Source organism: Benincasa hispida, chromosome 1 (genome assembly GCF_027475165.1).
Source record: "Benincasa hispida cultivar pf3 chromosome 1, pf3_genome.v1.1, whole genome shotgun sequence".
In the NCBI taxonomy this organism is placed as follows: domain Eukaryota; kingdom Viridiplantae; phylum Streptophyta; class Magnoliopsida; order Cucurbitales; family Cucurbitaceae; genus Benincasa; species Benincasa hispida.
In genome coordinates, this window is record NC_143478.1 from 36,066,637 (window position 1) to 36,070,916 (window position 4,280).

Consider the following 4,280-nt stretch of genomic DNA (forward strand, 5'->3'; position numbering starts at 1 on the left):
TACTTTATATTCAGGAATTATTGCCAGCCAGAATAGGCCAAAGGCAACTCGTGTGACTCGGGTTATACAAGGCTATGAAACACATTCTTTTAAGTCCAACTTCGAGTTCTGGCCAGTTGGATCAATGACTACAGGTGCTGAGGAAGGAAGAGGAAAGTAACTGGTAGTTACTACATCTATTTGATAAAATGAGTTTTTTATTCTGCTTGCTTTAATTATTATTCAAAATGGTACTCTTTTTGTAAACAGCTCTATTGAAGCAACAAGGTCTCGATCTCAAGGGATTAACAAAAAGTGCACCAGTGAATGAGGAAGTTCCACCGTTGCTTGAGGGAGGCGGGAAAATGGAGGTTTAGATGATACCAGTTTTGGTTGTTTGAAATGGTTAGATTAGTTTTGATTGTTTAATCAGGGTCCTGATGGTTTCATTCTCTAGGTATGGTGAATCAATGGCAGTGCCAAAACTCCATTGCTTGCAGAGGATATTGATAAATTTTATAGTGGAGACTGCAACATCATTCTTTACACCTACCACTCTGGTGAGAGGAAAGAAGATTATTTCTTGTGCTCTTGGTTTGGAAAGGATAGCGTCGAGGTTAGTTAGCATTTAGGGTTTATTTTGAGAAAATCTAATTATTGTAAGTTATATACTTAAACTTGAAATGTGGTGGTACACTTGCCAATTCAGTTGAATAACTAGTGCTGATTCTCTAAGAAAGGGAATAATGGAAGATGGTTTCCTTGATCTAATAAAAATACTCTTGATTCCTGTAAAAGAATAATTGTTTGTAAACAAGTGTAGGGATGTTTTCTCATTCCTTACATTTTCATATCATGACATATTTAAGTGCATTTGTACATAAACATATGTGTTTATTGCTGTTAAACCATTTTCTATTATTTCAAACCTCAGGAAGATCAAAAGATAGCTACACGGTTGACGAATACAATGTCCAACTTGCTGAAAGGGAGGCCTATTTAGGTACTATAAACATAAAGTATACGTGATAAATAGTTTCTATCTTTGGAAATTTCCTTATCATATGCTTTTTCCTTTTGGCAGGGTCGTATATTTCAAGGCAAAGAGCCACCCCAATTTATTGCCCTCTTTCAACCTTTTGTGGTGCTCAAGGTGGTAGTCTTATAAAGCTTCTTTCTTAACTCATCTCTTTTGATTAGAATCACGTTGTAGTTTCTTTTACAAGGTTCTGATATGGAATTGAGAGGGTCCTTGAGAGACACAGATAACCATCATTTTCTTAATGAATTCTTATATAGGGTGGCTTGAGCTCTAGTTACAAGAAACTCATAGCAGATAAAGCTTTGGCTAATGAAACTTACACGGAACATTCTGTTGCCCGTATTAGGATATCACAAACATCCATTCACAACAATAAAGCAGTGCAAGTTGAAGTTGTACATAGTAGTGATTTTGATAATTTTCTTTCTATGTTAAGTGCGATTCATGCTTTTTAAAATGCCTCTCAATCTTGCATCTTGAGGTTTGAAATATATGTGTGCATACATATTTAAGTTGACTGGAAATAATGTTATAACATTGTCATTGGGTCATGTTTCATATTTATGCTAAAAGCCTGTACTAATTTGAGTCATTGCAAGTCTTATGGTAATGTCTCAACTTATGATTATCTAGATTGCAACCTCACTGAACTCTACTAAGTGTTTTGTCCTGCAATCTGACTCTTCTGTTTTCTCTTGGCATGGAAACCAAAGTACATTCGAGCAGCAACAGTTAGCTGGAAAAAGTTGCAGAGTTTCTAAAGGTAAGGTCTCAAACATTTTATCCATTTATATCTATATATATTTGAATGGATACAATCTTTTGTTACATGTGTTACGCTTACGCCCAAACCTTTATTGTTTGTGATCCTTTGAACAACAGTGGTCAGACAACTGCTGAAGCTGGGGGGTCTGTTCAAGAAGAATTATGAAGGGATCCATACTTACCAAGTGGAGAGGGACAGTAAACTCATAATGTTTGTAAAATCATAATCTTTGTATTACTTGTAATTTGTGTTTTCAAGGCCCGAATTATTGTACACCTTTTAAATTATAATTCTATAGCATAATTTGTGGATTAAATGTAATAGATTTACAATCCATACATGAATAATATGTCATAGCCACAGCGTTCGATGATGATTTGTCATGTTATACTTTTTTACCGAAAAAATGGATTTGGAAAGGGAACTTTAAAAAACGGACAATAATTGATAAAACGGACAGATTCGGGCTTCAATGTCAATTAAGAATTAAAAAAAAACAGGCTTTAATGTCAGTTGCAACCGACATTGAAGGCTGTATTATTGGTGTTATTTAAGCCCTTTAATGTCGGTTTAAAACCGACATTAAAGGCAACCGACATTAAAGGGCTTTAATAACACTATCTTTAATGTCGGTTGCCAACCGACATTAAAGTCCTTTAATGTCAAGCCCGAATTTCTTCTAGTGAATATGCTCCTACAGTAGCAATATCTAGAGAAAGGTTTTAAATAATATTCTGAACTAATTTCATATCTTCTCATGGATGAACAAAATAATGAGTTATTGATGAAAAATCATGAATCTCGACCAACCGAAATGATACTGTTCACACAAGGTTACTAGAGAAACTTGTTTCGTGGAGTTGAACTTGAGTCGATGTTGATGTTAATATTGATTTGATGTGATGTGTTTGATCTTTAGTATTTGATCCTCTAATTCTCTCTCAATTGAATGCGTAAGCTAGACTTGAAGAAGCGAAACGTGTGATGTTCTTTTGTATCTTCAGAAGATTTGTGTCTTAGTGTGCAACATCAGAGTCTAAGAGTCTTTTGATTATTGGGAGAATTCTCTCTGGGCTCTCTGGAATGTAGAACTAGTTGACTCCCACAAATGAAGAAAGCTCCTCTATTTATAGAGTTCTCTAGTGGATCCCGTGGGTTTGGGCTTGGTAGGTCCACGGGTCTGGCCCTTAGGCCCAATTAGTTAGACTTGGGTTTACTTTGGCATTTGGGCTAAAATAAGCCAATTTTTTTTGGCTTAACTGTACTATAACCCAAATTATAATATCAAATTGAGCCAAATTAATTTTACTAAATCCAACGCTTGTGATGAGAACAAGTGGCGTCATTGGAATTTGTCTTCAACTTCAATTTGATACAATGTCTAACTCCTAATTGGTCCTAAATTTGATGATTTAGAATTTCGTCATTAATTAAGCAAATGACGTGCCAACTTATGATTGACCCAAAATTTCTCATTCAACAAGTGTTCTTTTCAAAATGTATGCACTTATATGGGTGGATGAATCTCAAAAAATATAAGGTTGGAGTCGGAATTCAAATATATTTGTTCTTGAATTTGGCCTCAATTGATGTATTTCAAATTATGAATTTAGTACGTAAGTTTAACTCGAATTTGGGATTTGACCAAATTTTAATTTGAGATTTTACCCCAATTGGTTAGATATTTTGAATTTGGAATAACATTTGGAATATGACCAAATTTTAATTTGGGATGGATTTTAGATGTTTCTCATAATTTGATTTGGAAATAGGAATAAGAACCTAAATTTTGATTTTACATCAATTTGAGATTTTATCCCTAATTTAATTTGACTTGAGGATAAAAGTCTAAATTTGGATGATTTATATCTAGGATAAAATTTGGAATATGCTTCAATTTTAATTTGAGATAAATTTAAGGTTTTATCTACAATTTAATGTGACTTGAAGATAAAAGCCTAAGTTGGATTATTTGAATTTGATATGAATTTGACCCAATTTATTAGACTTGAGGATAGAAAATAATTTGAATTTGAGATAAAATTTGAGATATGCCCCAACTAGGTTGGAGATAAATTTGAATTATATGGAAATTTTAGGTTTTTTGAATCATAATTTCAACCTATGAAATTTTAGGATAGAAAATAATTTGAATTTGAGATAAAATTTGAGATATGCCCCAACTAGGTTGGAGATAAATTTGAATTATATGGAAATTTTAGGTTTTTTGAATCATAATTTCAACCAAGATTTTCTTGTCTTGGGGGCTTAATTTCAACCAAAATTTTCATCGAGCGAAATTTCATGAAGATCGCAGCTTAATTGATCTTGCCGTTAGTGGTGGAGCATTGGCCGTCAGCCTCTAATTCTCTTTTTTCCTCACCCTTTTTTTTTTTTTTTTAAACCTTGTTACAGCGTGTCGTCGGGATCGTCAGCTTCTACTTTTTACCATCTTGCTCCGCCACACTCCATCCCTGGCATTGGAATATAGTC

General features: G+C 33.9%; 1 long non-coding RNA gene across 3 annotated transcripts; it reads left to right on the plus strand.

The window, feature by feature from the left end:
• The first annotated feature begins 215 nt into the window (after positions 1-215).
• Positions 216-1,782, plus strand: LOC150038407 (uncharacterized). 3 transcript variants are annotated; one of them, XR_016526851.1, is made up of 5 exons: positions 216-350; positions 437-595; positions 914-982; positions 1,064-1,132; positions 1,735-1,782. It is a non-coding gene; the product is annotated as an uncharacterized LOC150038407 (long non-coding RNA). The 3 variants fall into 3 exon arrangements; XR_016526849.1 differs by lacking the exon at positions 1,735-1,782 and adding an exon at positions 1,279-1,339; XR_016526848.1 differs by lacking the exon at positions 1,735-1,782 and having other exon boundaries at positions 1,064-1,256.
• The last annotated feature ends 2,498 nt before the right edge of the window (positions 1,783-4,280 follow it).